The 18,632-nt window shown below is 43.8% G+C and overlaps 1 pseudogene; it reads right to left on the bottom strand.

Moving 5' to 3' along the window:
• Window positions 1-1,226: 1,226 nt before the first annotated feature.
• Window positions 1,227-16,747, bottom strand: LOC149024467 (annexin-like protein RJ4; annotated as a pseudogene).
• Between the last annotated feature and the right edge of the window lie 1,885 nt (window positions 16,748-18,632).

The raw sequence follows: 18,632 nt of genomic DNA, 5'->3' as shown, positions 1-18,632 counted from the left end.
TCTCCAATGATCCAGGCCGGGATTACTCCCGATATCTCCCTAACATTCCAATGGTGAAAGTAATGTCGGTCCCGTATAGACCTATGCATACATCAAGCTTCCTACTGTAGAAGCATATGGAATGTTTGCCATGTGATCCTTTTCAATTTTCAAATTTGGACACTAGTTCAAATGGAACCGGTCACCCTTAACAATGGGTGCAACATTTGGTGAACAGTCTTTCATCCTAAATCTCTCAAGTACTTTGTTTATGTAGGCTTATTGAGATTAGGGGTGTAAACGGATCGAATTCGAATCGGATAGTGGTAATACCATATCCGCATCCTATTATATTCAGACGGATTTGGATAATATCCTACTGATTTTCAGAGGGATTCAGTTAGATTTGGATGATAATTGGATAATTATTTTCTTAAGTAGATTCTTATAAAGGAGCATGAATACAGATTTAATACAAAATTTTGACTACCTATTGACAGCTTTACCATTTTATTTGTAAGTATTAGGTTTGAAATTTAAGAATTTAGTAACTTTGGTAGTTATCTTAGTAGAAGATCTAGAAAAATTATCATATATCTCAAGTAAAAAATTAAAAAAATAAGAAAAATAAATTCAAATAAGTAACTTAATCAGATAATTTAATCGGACGGATAATAGTCGGTAGGAAAGGGGCATACCATATCCGCATCCTATTAGTAATCGGATGGATTCAGATACTGTTAAACGGATGCGGATGCGAATTCAGGAGCGAATTTCGATTATCCATTACACCTCTAATTGAGGTAGTCCCAAAACATGCCAGGATCCATCCCTATGGATCTTAATCCCAATGACATAAGATGCTTCACCCATATCCTTCATTTCAAAGTGTTGAGATAGAAAGCTTGTCACCTCGTGTAGCAACCCTAAGTCGCTGGTTGCAAGCAGAATATCATCTACATATAGCACAAGAAAGATGGTTTTTCTCCCACTAACCTTGTAGCATATACAATGATCCATAAAATTCTCTTTAAAACCAAGTCTTGATAGAATGTGGAAATTAAGACAAAGACTTGAATGCCCAGTAATGAATCCTAGAAGAGTTACAGAGAAGATCAATAAATGCTTAGAAATCAAAAGTGCCAGCTCTACTGATGTAGAGAAAGAGTTTGAACCTTCTACACAACACAAACTATAGCACTAGACCAGGAAAACATGATTCAACAAATTGAAGGAACTAACACAACCTAGTGCCGCCCCTTAGTCCCTTCCAAAGTCATCAGGAAAGCCTTGTAGTCCCTTGAAAGTTGCCTTTCCTATGGCATGCTCAAGAGGTGCGCTGTTTCTTTTGTAATAAAGCTCTTTGATATCCTTCAAATCCTTCTCCGTAAGTGTAACAATCACGCGCGTGATATCACCTTCATCAGCCCCTGTCTTGTTAATTCCACGGCGTAACACCTGAATCATAACACCAAGAGTCCCAATAAGAGCTTCAAATTAAACTAATGATGCCTTTGTCTTAGTTTAATAGAAACTCACCTTCGCCAAGTACCTTTGAGGGGCATAAATGCACCTGATAGTTGTGGGTAGTACGCTTAAAAATTCTTCTTTGGAATCCCCTAACATGTTCTTAATACAGAAACAGAATTCAACTTAATTCATTAGATCAAAGATAGTGTTTGAGCTGCATTTGTCATTCATGGCTTGATAAATCAATACCTTGGTGATCAAAATGCCATGCTCATCCCTGTAGTGGTTGAAGGTTGCATTGAGCTGTGCTTTACTCCTTGTGCTCAGGATTCTAATTATCTCTTCATGGTTAAAAGCTGTTCCTCGAATGGCTTTGTGAAGGAAACTCGCCTCTGACTCTGCTAAACTTGTGTTTATCTCACCTCCATCATACCTATAAGTGCCCACTAACGCAACCAAAAGCTGTTAACACAAATGATCACAAATTGAAGGGAACTAGTGATCCACATAAAATAACTACATGAACCACTGTAAATAAAGTTTGTCTCCAATGTATAGAGGCATTTTCCTTTCAGAAATCTCCTTTGGTATGTGATGTGTCCAAAATCTGTTTAGCCCTTAGATCTCCTGTGGATGACCTGCAAAAACGAATGTTAGATGTGGCCCGACCACTGGGATCGGAAGTCCACCTCCAAAGGCTAAGTTAGTTGATGAACTTAATCAAAAACGGCTCTGCTTGAGTACAGAGCTAAAGAATGAATAACAAGAATACGATTCAGATTGTATGTGTCCTTCTACCTTGTGGGCAGGTGATGTCTTATATAGTGAATACCTTTCAATCTCCTTCGTTGGATGTATTTGAGCCTTCTTCGGTTATCCTTCAGATCTTAACAGATAAATCCGTTTAGTGATAGATCCGTACTAGGTTGGACTAGTAGATGACTCTTCTGATAATACGATCCTTATATGGTAGTTATCCATATAATAGCGATAAGCACCAGCCGCAAAAGCTGCTACCCGTTTCTTTGATGATTAGTCCATTCCAATCGTAGCGGATTAGGGCGTGCTTGTGACTGAGTTAATTTACTTTCTCAGCAAGCTACCTTTTGGACCCGGCCCACTTGGGAGCGAGTTGATTCCTTTCATCCCGACCGGGGTCGAGGATCGAACCAAGGTTGAACTGGGTTCAATTATATTTTCTCCATATCAGTATGAGAAGCAATGTCTTCTTCTAGGGAATGCCTGTATAGAGATTGGTAGACCTGCTCACTGCCAAGAGCTCATCAGGAGAGTGAATGCATGCGATTTCGATAATCACTCGGTAATCCTTGGTTACATGCCTTAATGCCACACTAGCTAACACTGCATCTCTGCTGGGTGGATCTAGCATCCACACGTATTCTCTTCTGTTTTCAAATAAATTAAGTTGTTCATTAATGTTGATTACAAAGCACAGAACATGTTTTTTATGTGGTTGGATGTATAAATATCAACCTCAAAGTTCCCAGATAGCTCAGATTCAAGCCGCTTGATAAGATCCTCATGATGGATCTCTTCGTAAGCTTGCCTGATTTGCTTTCGTTGAACTGCATTTCTGTGGCCAAGTATTGAGATTGTAGCTTTCTCATTGGTTCCCCATCCTGATAAAATGAAGTTGGAACAATAAACTCAACTTGAAGCTAAAACCCATAAACATAATTACAGTTCTGCTTTGGAAAAAAGGTTGAGTGATGAGTGAAAAGAAAACTAGAATTAGCTTACAATCTGATGGAATGACAAGAACCCTTCTCCTTTACTTCTTATATGGAACTACAAAAACTCAAAAATATGGATTTATTGATGCAGGGAAAGAAAAAAGGGAAGAGAGATGATGCGTCCAAAATCTACTCAGCCCTTGGATCTCCACGTGATGTCTGCCAAAATGAAAGCGTCGGATGTGGCCCGACCGGCTGGGGTCGGGAGTCCACCTCCGAAGGCTAAGTCGGTTGATGAACTTAATCACAAAGCAAAAAAAAAAAAAAAAAAAAAAAAAAAAAAAAGGGGAAAGGAGAAAAAGAAAAAGAAAGGGGAATAATTTAAAATAAATAGAATATATATGAATTTGGTCTCGAGATAGTATTCTTTTTGATCGATTGATCCGTCCCTCACCTTGTATGGTAGTGAGGTTTATATAGAGTGTACCTTCGAATCTCCTTCGTTGGATGCACTTGAGCCTTCTTCGGGTGGTCGTTGGATCTTATCAGTTAGATCCGTTGAGCGATAGACTTCTACTAGTTTGGGCTAGTAGAGGACTCCTGAGATAACCTTTAGGTTATGCGATGGTTATCCCTTCGATAATGATTATCCGCAGCCGTCAGTTTGAGTCTGCCATCATCAGGGTGATTACCCTAATCCATAAGTAAGATTAGGGCACGCTTGCGGCCGAATAAGCTTTCTTCTTCGACAAGCCATCTTCCGGATCCGGTTCGCTCGGGAGGCGGTTCGGTTTTCTCCGTCTCGGCCGGGGTCGAGGGTCGGACCAGGTATGAACCCGGTCGATCATAAACTCTCCATATCACGAGCCCCCCGGACCAAGCGTTCGGTCGATCCCGAGGGCTTGGTTTTTAAGCTGGTTCGTCGTCGGGTGATGATCTCTGCGTGCTTCATTAAATGTCATATCACATTTAATGCGGTGGTCACTTTTCCTCGAGCGTTGTGAGTGTAAGGCCACATATCTCGTTGCAGTTGATCTGTCGTGGCTCACGTCATCCAAGCGACGGTTTCCGAACGCCTATTTCGGATTCGTGAGTTCAAACTTTCAAAACGTCTTTCAATCTTGATCGTTGATTTTGAATCAATCTCGATCGTTCAGATTCCCGAACACTCGTGCGGGAGTTTTAAAAGCGGTTCGTTGTCTTCGTAGGTTTCATTCTTCTGTCTGGAATTTGAACCTTTGTTGTGCCTTCGCGCCTTCCTGCTCTCAAGCTTCCGTCTCCTTGAATCGGTAAGTTTCTTGGTCTTTTTCTTTTTGTAGTTTCTTGAAACGAGTAATGGCGGACGATAGGGCTTCTTTAGTACCCCATGTTGGTAATAGCGGTGATGCTTTTGCTTCTCCTGCTCCCGAACAGTCGGATAGTGATAACAAAACCCTAACCGTCCTCTGGCGGGAGTTCGCTGAAGTTTCTCAAAAAGGTTTTGAAAGAAAAACCGAAACTTCTCCTGTCCTTCTCGAGTCTGGATCTTCCAAGATTGTCGAGTCTTCTAGGCAGCCTCAAACCTCCGGGTCCAATGGTGGACCTGGCTCTGTTCCCTCCATTTACAATGAGGAAACCCTTCTTTCAGCTGTCCAAGATTTTGATCTTCCTTCCTCATATCGAGTTAGGGCTCCCCACCACGATGAGAGGGTTGATTCATCCCTTTCGGGTGAATTTTCTCTGTATATAGATGCCTTTGGAAAGCGGGGTTCGCTTTCCCTTTTTTAATCCTTTGTTCTCCGCAGTTTTGAATCCTTTGGAACATTTGTCCCGGAATGCTCCTCCCCAATAGCTGGCGTCTCATCGTCGGCTTCTTGGGTTTGTGTTTTGAGCTTGGCATTACGCCATCTCTTTCTCTTTTTGTACATTTTCATGTTCTTTCTATCTCCCATCCTCCCGGATGGGTCTTTCTTTCCAAACGCAATAAGGCTGAACTTGATTGGAGGGGCGGCATCCTTGTCAAAGGAACTTGCCCTTCTAACCACAAAAGATGGCGCGAACGATACTTTTTACGTCGAGCGCCTCCATCGGATCTTAACTTCCCAACCACCTGGAGGAGGTTTACTTCTTCGTCCGAGAGTAACCGGGGCCTTCCCTTATCCCGGAGAAGGCGAGGCGGCCATCGGGAAGATCAAATCCATTCCGTGGTATCAAGAGATACATGGATATGAAGTGGAGTATAACTCCATCCTTGATCTTGGGGCTTGGCTCATTGTGAGCTTCTAACCATCATCCTTTGATTTGGTGAAGTGATATGTTTTGAATTCGATTCTTGTCCTTCTTCTTTGCGGTGCCTCCCCGAATGAACCACAAAGCTGCGGGTGAAGGCCGCTAGGGCCGTTGTGACAGCCGAGCAACGATCGCCCGGGGTCTTGACCGTAGATCAAGAGGCTTCTCTTCCCTCTCCCGACCCCTCTTATAGGGGTATCGGGAATATCGGGCCTGTAGCCGATGCTTCGGGTAAAGGGAAGAAACCAATGGTGGAGAGGGCTAATGTCTCTTCCTCCGCCCGAACCAAGAGGAGGCATGACACAATTGATGCTCCCTCCAATAAAAAATCCAAAGCTTCGACGGATGGTGAGGAGGTCTTCATCCCCCAGTGGACCACGAAGATGACCGACGGGGGTTACTCGGGATCTGAGAAAGGCTGCGAGAATGGAGCTCCCTCGGTCTTGCTCCTTCGATCGCCGGGAGTTTGAAGCCCTGGATGACACCTCCCTTGTTAGTCAATCTACAAGGTACCGGTCTTCTTGCTTACTTATGTTTTCATAATTTCTTATGACTTCTTCGATATCTTCCGTCTTCCCGGGAATCTTGTGTTGAGCTTTTATCAACACATGGAAGCATTGAGCCGGGTTGGTCGCACCGGCTCCTTCTTTGCAAACTTGTGAAGAGAAATTGGCCAAGGCCAATTCCGAAATAGACCAGTGACTGCGGCTACTACCGTGGAGCTGCGAGAAAAAGCATGAGGAAGAAGTGATCTCCCTCAAGGAAGCCCTCGAAGCTTCGAAAATTCGTGTCATTGCTGCCGAGCGCGAGGCCGGGAAGCAAAAGGCGGCTGCCACGTTGTTTGGTGACGGCCTTGAAATCAAAAGTAGGGAGCTCGAAGAACATCGAAGTTGGCGATCCCTAGCAAGCTGAGCATATAAAGCCGAGCTTCGGAAGGAGTGCATTCGGAAATACACGAACAGCGTACCTTTCTCCGAGTTGCTAGGTCTCTACAACATTCAAGCTTATCGCATGGGGGCGGAACGACGTTTGGGAGCAAATCCTTGGATCGATCCACGACTTCGACCTTGCTCCTTTTCGTGAGGTATGCCACCAAGAGGTCTTCGGGAAAGTTGGTATGGATCTCCCGGGCTGGGCTCGGGAAGAAGATGATCCTTTTCCGGTGACCCTCAATATGAGGCATACCTGAATGACGAGCCGGCACTTCCAGAGGAGAAATCACAAGCCGAGTCTCAAGTTGTTGTTGTAGAGGATTCAGCCGATGCCACTCTTGAGGAAGGCTCTTCTCATGGTCCTGAGAAAAGTCCTCCCGACCCGGGGTCCCTCGGGCAACAATGAAGAAAAGGCTTAGGGAGTTGTTCTTTTGTAAAGATTTACCCTCAATTTAATGAATAGACATTTCTTTTTTCATGTTGGCCTCTAAATTTCCCCGTCTCCTGCCGAAATCTTGCCTTGAATATCAAAGTATTAATGATAAAACTTATCACTTAACTTTTCATTCCTCGCCGAATAATAATCTTGTAGAAATATTGTGAAGATGCGTTTCGGGAAGATGCATTAATCTTCCCCACTACTTCATTTATTGCAAAGTCCGCACGTTTCCCTTCTGCGAAGTTCAAACGTTTTCCTGCTTTTGTATACCATTCACTGTTTCCAATGAATCGGAAATACATCCATTATTTTAATGGCGGTGCGACGATTGGAGGTATCTCTGCATCAGGTGCTCGCTTCCACATGTTTCCATGTGGCATCCCTTCGACCGTTGATCTTGCTTTTTGCGGATTTCGAAGCGTCATTTCGATCTGGGTCGTCGGTTGTCCTTAGCCTTCAACCGTCGTCTTATACCTTAGGCTATTTAAAGCCTTCGTGGGTACTCTCCATCTATCCTGACTTCTGCAAGTTAGATTTGCTAAAGTGCCAAAGCAACCTTTCGTCCTTCGGCTGCTTCCGTATTCCTCGTACTCCAACAACGGCTCTATCCACTTACGAACAAGTGAGTTTTTTGATTACTCATCTCTTTCCCCACTTCCCCCACAGAGTAAACTGCACGGTAGTTATACTTGGGGTTTAGTTTGTTGGTTTGTCGGAAAAGCTTTAGAAAACTAGGGTTTCCCCATTGTTCTTGTCGTTTATTTACTGTCTTGATACGGCTGGTTTTTTTTTGTTGTTTTGCATAGTGGCTCCCAAGATCAACCGAACTTTATCGAGCAAAATCTTGCAAGAAAATCGTTCCGTCGGTGGTGGTTGGGGCCGGTGCGGTGGTTTCGGCTAGTGAATCCTCCAAGCGTAAGGCGGCTGGCTGGCGGTGAATCTTCAAGTCGATTCCCGCAGGTTTCTATTGATGCCGTCCCTGCGCCTCCTTTGCCCGAAGTGATCGCTCGTCTTTCCCGGGAAGATCTTGATCACTCCGTTGCCGATGGTGCTGCCGGCTCTCTGGTGAGCTCTGTTGGTGAGCTTTGTTGGTGCACCCCCGAAGGAGACTCTTCGGGCATCCGAGGCAACTATGTTGGCGTACGATGAAGGTGTGGTCCCAGCGGGTGCTGCTCCTATTTCTAACTCTAGTGCTTGTTTGGCATCCTCCTCCTCTCCTTCGAGTTGGAGGATTTTGCCACTAGGAAGCGCCGTCGGGTGACAAGTGATGAAGCTCATCCTTCTCTTGGTGTAGTTCATCCTTCTCATCCTTCGCTTTGAATTAGTGTCAAACGAGTTTGACGAGAGCGTTGGAATGGTGTCTTGCTGCTCGAATGACTTACGAGAGCGCGGTTCTTTCCAAACTTCCGGATGAAGTCTTTACGAAGTCACTTTGGTGATGTAAGTCTTTCTTCATTATCCTCGATTTTGAAAAATTACTTTTACTGCTCCTCGCTAACTCGGAAGTTGTTTGCGGGAGTCTTCTTTGTAACTTCCACAACCAAGTGGAAGCGGTTACTAGACTCGGTGGGTTGAGCAATGAAGTTTCTAGGCTTCGGGAAATCTACTGAAGCTAAAGATGTTGAGATTGCTCGCCTTCGGAATCTAGCTTGGGAGGTGGCGGGGAGAAAAAAATTCGATGATTGGTCGTCTTCGGTCGGACTTGGATGATGCCGGGGAGAAGATCCGGCGGCTGGAGCGAGCGGTTGGAAAGTCGGGAGCCAAAGGATGCGAAACGTTACACGAAAGGCAAGCTGTCGTTCCTTTGCCCGAATCCCTTCCAGCGATGTTCGCGAGCTGCGTCTTCAAGTATTTACACGGTAAGCCCTTTGTTGATATGCTTTGAATGCTTATAACTTGCGGGCGTACCGGGATGGTGAGAACGAAGTATGGGAATCAATATTAAGGAAGGATCCTCATTTTGATACGACTCCCTACGGTCTTGTTTGCCATCTGAAGTATTTACCGACACAGGTATTCCTCCTCCCATGCTGGACCAAGGATAAGATTGATCCTCCACCTTCCGATCCGGATATTATGCAATATCTGGAAGATTCTCTGTTTATTCTCCGCTAGAAGAAGTCAATTATGACGAGCTTGTGCTTGAATGCGAGTTTGGTCGAGGACCATTCTTCTCTGGACAAGCTGGACAAAGAGTATGAAATTGCGGAGGATTTTATGCATACCGAAATATTTTTGTAATCCTCATTTCTTCTCTTCTTTTCCTTGTATCCCCACCAATGGTTGACTCATATGTTTGTTCTAGCAAAGTCGCGTCGATCTTGTATAACTTGTTAACGATCACCTGTAATGACTTTCTTCTTTGATCGAAGATTGTATCCAGCTCTTGTAATTGTTTTGATCTTTGGCCTCTTTGGATCTTTTGAAGAAATAAGAAATTACTTTATCTTGAACTTTGCTAGCCACTTGAATCGCCGTTGTATTAGGTCTTGGTTATGCAGAAACAATGCCTTTACTTAAGGATTTCCGGAGAAATACAATAAGTGACCCGGACCACTCGTTTTAAACCTGCCTTTACAGGATTCGGAGAAATACAATAAGTCGAGAAGGAACTCACTCGGGTTTTAAACCGATGCCTTTACTTAAGGATTTCCGGAGAAATACAATAAGTCGAGAAGGAACTCACTCGGGTTTTAAACCGATGCCTTTACTTAAGGATTTCCGGAGATCAAAGTCGGAAGGAACTCACTCGGGTTTTAAACCGATGCCTTTACTTAAGGATAATTCAAAAATTCAATAAGTCTCGAAGGAACTCACTCGGGTTTCAAACCGACGCCTTGCAAAAGGAACTCACTCGGATTTTCATCCGATGCCCCGACTTAAGAAAGTTCGAAAAATTTCCATAAGTGTTGAAGTGTTGAAGGACCCATACGAATTTTCATCCGATGCCTTATAGTTGGATCTTGTTCTTGAATGTGGTGTATGATGCCCCCCAATCAAAAGATAGTTTGTTGAAAGCCAAAAATTGCATTGATTGAGTTGAAAATGATTACATCGCGAACAAAATTGAAATCATCCTCAAGGATAAAACTTTTTGAGATGCCTAGCATTCCACGAGCGATCCAACTCTTTACGGGAATCGATGTTCTTCAGCTGTAAGCTCTGAACCGACCGGTTTCACAACCATATAAGGTCCTTCCCGGGGAAGGGTCCAACTTTCTTTGGTGACGCGGGTCGGAAGCTAGGGTGTTTCTCAACACCAGATCTCCGGCTAAGTACCGAAACGATTCTTCACTCGAGTATTATAATGAGACGCTATCCTTCTTTGATAATGTTGAGTTCGTGCTATTGCCTTTGCCCGAACTTCGTCCAACAAATCAAGACTATCAAGCGGTCCTTGTTCATTTGCTTTTTCCTCGAACTCACGATCCCGTAATGTCCCCGCCATTATCTCCACTTGGTGCCAATGCTTCGGATCCATATGCCAACCTTGAATGGAGTTTCTCCTGTGGGTGTTCGAACCGTAGTTCTATAAGCCCACGAGTACATTATGTAGTTCTTCGACCCAAGAAGCTTTGTCGGCTTCGAGTCTTCTCTTTATTCCTTCCGGTGGCGTTCGGTTAGTAACCTCTACCTGGCCATTGCTTTGGGGGTATGCCACTGAGGACATACGATGCTCGATCATATATGTTCCACAGAATTGCTCAAATTGTGGACGGTCGAGGCGAGTACCATGGTCGGTGACAATAATCTTTGGAATCCCAAAGCGATATATGATTGATTCAAGCACAAATTTCTCCACTTTTTCTCGGTGATTGTCGCCGGTGCAGCTTCTACCCATTTTGTGAAGTAATCAATTGCTACTATCGAGATATTCCCGTCCGCTTTGATGCCTTGGTGAATTTGCCCATGATATCAATTCCCCACATTGCAAAGGGAATGGGATTTAGAATTGAAGTCATAGTTTCCGCCGGGCGCTTCGATCTTGTAGCATGAATTTGTCGAGTTACTACATCGACGAACGTAGTCCATAGCGGCCTCTTGGATCTTAGGCCAATATAACCCAAGTCTTAGAATTTTGTGGGCCGGGGCTCGGCCACCCATGTGAGCTCCACAAATTCCTTCATGAACTTCAGCCAAAGCTGATTTTGCTCCTTCGGGGCCTATACATCTCATAAGGGGTCCAGCATAAGATCTTTTGTATAGTCTCCCATTACGAATGACAAATCTAGCTGATCGAATCTTGATCAACCTTGCCTCTCTTTGGATCCTCGGGTAATTTGTCATCCCTTAGATATTCGATTATTGGATCCATCCGGCAACGTTACTGCTTCAATATAAGAAATTTCTTTCTCATGATAACTTGGAAAAGTTATCTCTTCAATGTAGACCGAAGGGTCTAGATTCTTTTCCTTGGCATTGGCTAGTCGGGATAGCTCATCGCCACTTTGAATTTTCATTCCTCGAAATCTGAGATATCTTCAAATTCCGAAATTGGTTTTGAAATGCCACTATCTCCCGATATTTTTGCAAGCGTGGTTCTTTAATGCCATACTCCCCCTGGACTTGGTTGACTATAAGTGAGAGTCACTATAAATAGTAACATCTGCAATAGCTAATGCTTTTGACAACCGAAGTCCTGCTATCGAGGCCTCATATTCCGCTTCGTTATTACTTGCATCAAATGCGAATCTCAAAGCATATCGAATAATAAATCTGCTTGGACTTTTTAATAGAATTCCAGCCTCTGCTCCATCTTTATTACTCGAACCATCCACATATACCTCCCAAGTGGTTGGTATAATGGGATCCTCAATGGTGGGCTCCACCGGTGCGGTAGTTTCTACTACAAAGTCGGCTAATGCACGAGCCTTGATTGCGGTTACGGGCTTAAAGCTCACTTGGAACTCATTGAGCTCAACCGACCGGGACACCATCCTTCCGGACAAATCGGGTTTGTTAAGAACTTTACTAAGAGGAAAAGTTGTAAATACCTCAATTGGATGAGCACTGAAAATATGGCCTTAGCTTCTGGCGGCCATCATGAGAGCAGAGCACTGCTTCTCAATCTGCGAATATCTCGTCTCCGCATCTAGCAACACGTGGCTTACATAGTAAATCGGCCACTTGTTTCTTATCTTTCTCCCGAACAAATCTTGCCTTTGACCGCCGAAAGGGATGTCGCTAGATATAGCTGTAATATTTCCCCCTTCTACCGGCCTAGACGGGATCGGTGGTTGTCCAAGTGCTTCTTTTAATTCCTCGAAAGCTTTACGGCACTCTTCGGTCCACTTTGCTTCCTTACTGCCCTTCGGTCTTTAAGTGCCTTGAAGAAAGGCAAACATTTTCTCCAGGACTTGGAGATAAATCGATTTAAAGCGACAACTCTCCACTGTCAAACATTGTACATCCCGAGCGGTTTTGGGAGCCTCCATATCAATCGAGCTTGTATTTTGGCGGGATTAGCCTCAATTCCCCTCTGTGATACCATGAAACCCAAAAATTTGCCCGAGGAGACTCCAAAGGCACATTTTTACGGGTTTAACTTCATTTGATGCTTCCTCGATCTTGAGAAAACCTCGGTCAAATCTGCAATATGATTTGCTTTTGTAAAGCTTTTCACTAGCATGTCGTCAACATAAGCTTCAACATTCTTTCCTATCGGCTCTTTGAAAATCTTGTTGACGGCCCTCGATATGTTGCTCCTGCATTCTTGAGGCCAAAAGGCATGACCTTGTAATAATAGCTCTCACGATCGGTCATGAAAGCCGTATACTTCTCATCCTCCTTATTCATAAGGATCTGATTATACCACTGAGTAGGCATCCATGAAACTTAAAGTTTCATATCCTGCGATCGCATCTATCAAGAGGTCAATCCGAGGCAACGGGTAGCAATCTTTTGGGCAAGCTTTGTTTAGATCTGTGTAGTCTGTACACATCCTCCACTTCCCATTCGCCTTTTTCACCATCACCACGTTGGCCAACCAAGTTGGGCACTCGATTGGTTCTATGAAACCAGAATTCTTAAGTTTTTCAACTTCGCTCCGAACGGCTTCATACTTTTCAATAGAGAAATTTCTTCTTTTACGTATCCTTGGTTTCGCCTTAGGGTCTATCCGAGTTTGTGCTCTGCAATGGCCCGATCGATCCCCGAGCATGTCCTCGGCGGACCATGCGAATACATCCTTATTCTGTTGAAGAAATAACTTCAACTCATCTTTAAACTCTTCCGGTTGTTCGGACCCGATATAAGTAATCTTTTTCTCATCTTCGGTACACGGCTGGATTTGCTCCGATTTCTCCTTTGGTTCGGGCCTTTGCATCTCTGTCTCTTCCCGATCATCTCGAACTTCTATGGGGAGGGCGGTAACCTTCCTCGGACCCTCCTTGTCTTTTAAATAGGCAACATAACACTGCCGAGAGATCTTACAGTCGGAGGAGACTTGACCAATTCCCATATCGGTCGGGAATTTTATCTTCGGGTGTTTTGTCGAAACAATAGCACCTATCTTGGATAAAGATGGTGCTGGAGAATCATATTATAGGCTGGTAGTTCTCGAACCACCAAAAAATTGATTCGGACAGTTGTTTCCTTAGGAAAACTTCCAATGGATAAATCCAAGCTGAGCCGATCCTTCCGCTCTGCTGAGATGACCCTGCAAAGCCATATAGGTGTGTAGATGAAGGTTTCATCAAGTCTGATCCACCTTCAATTTTTGATACACTTCGTAGGAAATTAGGTCAGGTTGCGGACCACTGTATCAATCAAAACTCTATGCACTTCCCGCCGTGCAATCTCTACCTTGATGACTATAGCATCATCATGAGGTAAACAAACGTCTCTTTCGTCTTCCTCGCTAAAGGTGATAGAATCTTCACCATTCAGCTTCTTCCACTCTGCGCCTCTCCGGCTCAACAAATTTGGATTTTGTTTTCGGACTCCGGAATGATTCGGGCTCTGGTCCCCCGAAGATGGTAAGGATCGGTGACCGAGTAGCAACTTCAATCACCTCCTTGCCTTTTTTAGACTTCGGGGCCTCCCTCGATCGTTACGGACTAACGAGCGGTCCCTCTTTGGAGTAGCCGCACGTGGCCCACGTGGCTCCTCCCTTCTCCTGCTAACTGCTTGAATGAGATGTCACAGATATCAATCTCTCAATATACGCAGCCCGAGATAACGACGGTCATTAGTATAATGACCATAGTCCTTGTGGAATCGGCAATACTTTTCGATCCTGCTGCTATAGGGTTTCAAAGAATTTTGGGCGGCCACTTCAAAATATTTTTTATGTATGTGAAGCAATTCTGTGGGAACAGGTGAGCTTTTATAAAATTGATTCCTGTTGTTGTTATCCAGTTATATAAAAGTACTAGAAACAGTTGGAATGCAGTACCGTAACATGACGACAGTTTTGACTAGAGAATATCTAGATGCTCGACCGGATGGCTGGCTTGGTATGCAGCAAAAGAATTGCTAAGTGCCATGAGATTCACGTGCATCATATATTCTTCTTTATGAATTGTGAATAATATTCTCAGTTGCCAGTAGCGTCTTCTTATTTTCTCTTTATGCAGGAGCAGATAAATGTTACAACAAGTTCTCTTTGTGGAGCATCTCAATTTGATTTTACCAGCAAAGCCTCCATTTCGTCCTCGCCAAGTTTCAGACATGTGCAGTTGTTGGGAACTCTATGGGGATCTGTTGAAGACAGAATTTGGACAGGAGATTGATGGACATGATGCCAGTTATACGAGACAATGAGCTCCTGTTAATGATGTAAACCAAACGTTTATTGTGATTTTCTACTTTCATCATTTACCATTTTGAGGTTTTTGAGGAAGAAGTACGAAGGTATAGTGGGGGAAGTAATGTATTATCTCACCCAGATTCCCTTGATTTGTTTAGTCCCATTTCACAAACTTTTAAAGTTTTATAAGATTATATTGTGATGCCAGTGCAGTTCTAGCAATTTTTGTCTCCCATCCAACATTATCCATTGAGTGCCTTGTTTCTACCTAAACTGCTGGATTCAGTTTAGTTAGTTTTAACTGGGTTCTAGACTTTTTAATAAAGAGATTGTGGGTCCAGCAACAAAGCTCAGCCTTATCCCAAACAGAATGAGGTCTGCTCCAGCTGTAGAGCAGTCCCCAAATTGGCTCTTTTATCCCAAACAAGTGAAGTCTGCTGCAGCTGGAGAACATTCCCAAACTATTGCATTCTGGCTCACATAATAAATATTCTTCTTTGGGCTTTCTATATATTTGACTTATTGGGGTTTTCTGAGAGTGGATTGTTAGCCAAATTATTTTCTCCGTCTCACAAATGATTTGGATGTGGAAGTTTTGTCGTTTCCTTTTTTATTTGAAAAAATTTGCTTTTTTTTGGGGGTGCGGTAAATTTTTTTGTTTTTCCTTTTATTTTCTCTAATTTTTTGTGTTTGTAACAGCATGCACTAATCTTTTATTTATGCAAATTGCAGAAATATCTAAGTATATTGGTTGGGAAAGGGACTTCCGCCTTTGTTGTAAGGGGGTGCTGCTCGTAACATGGTTGCTATTCTCCAACGGATCTCGTGGGCTTGATTCTCTTCACTCTTATTCTTAGTTCTATACTTCTATCATCAGATTTTTTCTGTGGCTTCTGCACATGACTCTGGATGCCATTTGGTTGCTGTTTCACAGCCAATCGTTATTAATGTGGTAATTTATTATAATGATCAAAACAGTAGCCAATTAAAGGTTTTTTTTCAGAGGATGCATTCCGGATTTGAAAAAGTTAACTATAGTACTAACACAGATATGAATCAAAACTGAAACTTACGGTAATATCTTAATGGTAACTTTAGAATAACATTGTGAGAACAGGGGCCAGAATTGTAATTCATGGTAGGGGCGAGAGAACTGTAGATAAAGAATTGAACTAGGCTGAAGTGTACGAATCCCAGATAAGAAGGAGAAGATAACCAGAAAATCTGATATCAGGATGGGGTAAATCTATTAGTAACTCGAGTGTAGAAGATCAATCACTAAAATAAGAGTTGTTGTTAAGTAGGAGTAAAAGGGAACAATGTGAGGAAGTGAGAGAACAAGGTGGGACAACAGAGTAATAACAGACGCTTCCATGGGCTTCCCTCCCCCTTGGCTTGGTCACCCCACGATTGGCTCCCAAAGTAATAAGGAAACAATGTTCTCTCTTCCATGGGCTTCCCCCTTCATTCATTGGATTGAAATTTGTATCTTCTTCGCCCGATTCTCCATCATCACTATTGGCTCACCTACGGGGCTTCTTCTTCGTTCCGCGTTAATATTCGGCCAGCTGCCCCCCTCTCCCCATCCTTCTTCTTAGCTTTTGTAAGTCCTCTCCCGCATTCTTCAACCAAAATGATCAACCCCCCATCTCTCCCATCCCCGGGTGTAAGTCCCATCAATCTTTTACCCATCTCACCTTCTTGATGATCTTATGATCTTCTTTCAAAGCGGATCATCAATCCATCTCTTCCATTCTCTCCGCCTTTCTTTTAGGTCCCTCTCCGGCCTCGTGGTCAACCTTGAGAAATCCACTCTCTTTCTCTAAGTCCTCATCACCTTTGCTCCTCTCTCCAGCTCTCAGATTTTAAGCATTACTCCTTCCTCGTTATTCTATCTTGGCCTCTCCTCTCATCCCCTGGTAGGGCTCTCTCGCCACCATTGCCTCCAAATGCTTGATCGTATCCCAAGCAGCTCCAACTCTGGCGGGTAAGCATCCTTGCCGGCCTGGTAGTTTCCTCATTCGCTACCTGGTTTCCCAATCCTCCCATCTTTACTTGGTGTGGGATCTTCTCCATTCCCAAGTCCATCGTCCATGATATGGGAATTCTTGTTCTGCGCTCTTCCTTTTGAAAGGGAGGGAGGCCCTCTAGTTTCATCCATCACGTCTCGTTGGTCCACCATTTGCCGTGAACCTGCGAGGGAGGAGCCTGGCATTCGTAGGATCTCCCGATGTCAACCTCGCTTTGCCTTCGAAACGCATTCAAAAATTGCCTCTAATAAAGATTCCATTTGGGTTGATTGGGTTCATTCTCACCTCCTTCGCACGACTTCTTACGGACTTCTCCACTTACCCTCCAATCCTTTTTTGCATATGGAGGAAGCTCCCTCTCCACCCAGTCTCCTCCCACTCTCCCAACGCTATTTACCTCATCTCCTCCTCGGCTCTTCCACCTCCTTTTGGCTCAACCCGTGGCATCCGATGGGCATTTCTGCACACCTTTGGTCCCCGGGCCGTGTATGACTCCCAAATCCCCAAAGACACCCAGCTCGCTTTCATCCCCGATGGCTCCTAGAACCCCACTCCCCACTACCCCTTCTCACACACGGGTTTGGGATTTTCTTCCCCCCTCTCCCTAGCTCGCCCTTGACCTCATTGTTTGGCTCCCTTCCCCCTCAAAAAACTTTCCGCTTCCCTGCACGGAATCACTTTCGTGCCCAAAACCCTAAACCCCCTAGTTTTCCTTGGTTTGGTTCAAAGGCTCCATCCTCGCCACTCCCCTACCCTTTGGAGAGCTCTCAACCAAGCTCTTCCCACCATGGTGGGGAGATCTCGTGAGATATCTCGGTTTTTCCATAAACGAGACTAGATCAAGTCAGATCGCGAAATGGGATATCTTGCTATATCTCGTTATATCTCGCCCCAAATCTCGCCATATCTTGCCCTAAATCTCTCTTTAATTTTTGCTCAATTTTTGCAAATTTCCAGCCAAAGTTTCACTTAAACTTCTCTTAACATATCTACAACATCAGAAGCTCTCATTCTCTACTTTGTCTTATGAACTTATGCGTAGTAATAACTTATATAGAACTTACAACGAGTTATATACTTTTATCATTACGTTCTCGAAAGTTAAGATTGTAATACTCATATTAATGGTACTGGTCTGACATTTAAGTTATTTGGTGGCTTGGTTACACTTGATTTTCACTTATATGCCTTAATGGTTTTATATACATGTTATATAACCTTGCATTCTCTAACTTGCCAATTAGGACATTTCGATTTCACACTATGGTTAGAATTATAAATCAGTACTTAGGTCGTTTTCCACAAATCCAATGCCACTAGTGTGTTCAAAGGCCTTAAAATAGGCTAATGCCTTTTAGCCCAACCCCGGGACTCCCCAGAACCCAGCGAAAGATGGGCTACCGAGTTGACACCAAAAAAATGGCAGAGTCTCAACCGAGATCTCATTTGAGAGTGATTGAGATCTTGCATTTTCATGGTAGCAGATCTTCTACCATGCTTCCCACCCAATCATTCCTCATTGCCGCCATATCCCGGTCAATCCCCAACCCATCCCCTGGCTGAGCCACTTGGGATAGCTCGAAACTTTCTCTCTTTGCCCTTTCTCCGGATCTATCCGAGAAAGCCACCTTTCTATTTGGCCCCGCTGTCGGGCGCCTATGGGTTTTGCACGTGATTGGTCTTGGATGGTGAGAAACTTTTGTGAAGTTCTTGCATTTGTGACGGATTGTTAAGCTTGTTTTTGTGCCTCTATTCACCACATTTGGTGGGAGCGTAATCTCGGAAGATGGACGTCAAATCTGCAGCTCTATTGACTTGTTGGAATGCCATCTATTTTGATGTTTCCTCTAGAACATTAGCTTCCCCCATCCCCACAGATGATTCTAAAGAACAGTTACCATTGTTGTCTCTGAGGTCTCGGCTCTTCTTTCGGTCTTCCTATTAAAGACCTTGTTTCTTTGTTTCAGCTCTTTTAATATAATTAGTTATTCATCCAAAAAAAATACCGATGCTTCATATTGCAAGGTGGATTGATTGGATAAAACACTAACCTGCTTTGATCAGAAACAC

The sequence above is a fragment of the Hakea prostrata genome, chromosome 2 (assembly GCF_041222555.1).
Source record: "Hakea prostrata isolate BN-2017 chromosome 2, UWA_Hpros_2, whole genome shotgun sequence".
Lineage (NCBI taxonomy): Eukaryota > Viridiplantae > Streptophyta > Magnoliopsida > Proteales > Proteaceae > Hakea > Hakea prostrata.
The sequence above is the reverse complement of the archived record's forward strand: the minus strand, read 5'-3'. Positions and strand labels throughout refer to the sequence as shown.